Below are 358 nucleotides of genomic sequence, written 5' to 3' on the forward strand. Positions count from 1 at the left end.
ATGTGTACCTCAGGGTGCCCCAGTAGCCCTCAATGGAAGGAATTCAATGACTTTGTGGCCCCAAAGTCCCAGTGGACACACTTTACAAGGAGAAAAAGACATTGCTGAGATTAATTTGAGTTTAGATAGTTCCTTTTTGAGTCAAGCATTGGTCTTTCACACAGAAATAAATCTGAGAGCCAGTGCACCCCTTTAAAGAAACACCAGGATATTTTGTACTGGCGTTCATCTCCCAAAGATCCTGACTTTTTGTCACTGCATTCCCATCTTGGCACCGCCACAAACACTCCTAAATCAAGATCAAAATGACTTTAAAAATAATAATAACAGGGGCCAGAGAGATAGTAGAGCAGGTATG

This window comes from Sorex fumeus, unplaced genomic scaffold (genome assembly GCF_029834395.1).
Source record: "Sorex fumeus unplaced genomic scaffold, SorFum_2.1 ptg000051l, whole genome shotgun sequence".
Classification (NCBI taxonomy): domain Eukaryota; kingdom Metazoa; phylum Chordata; class Mammalia; order Eulipotyphla; family Soricidae; genus Sorex; species Sorex fumeus.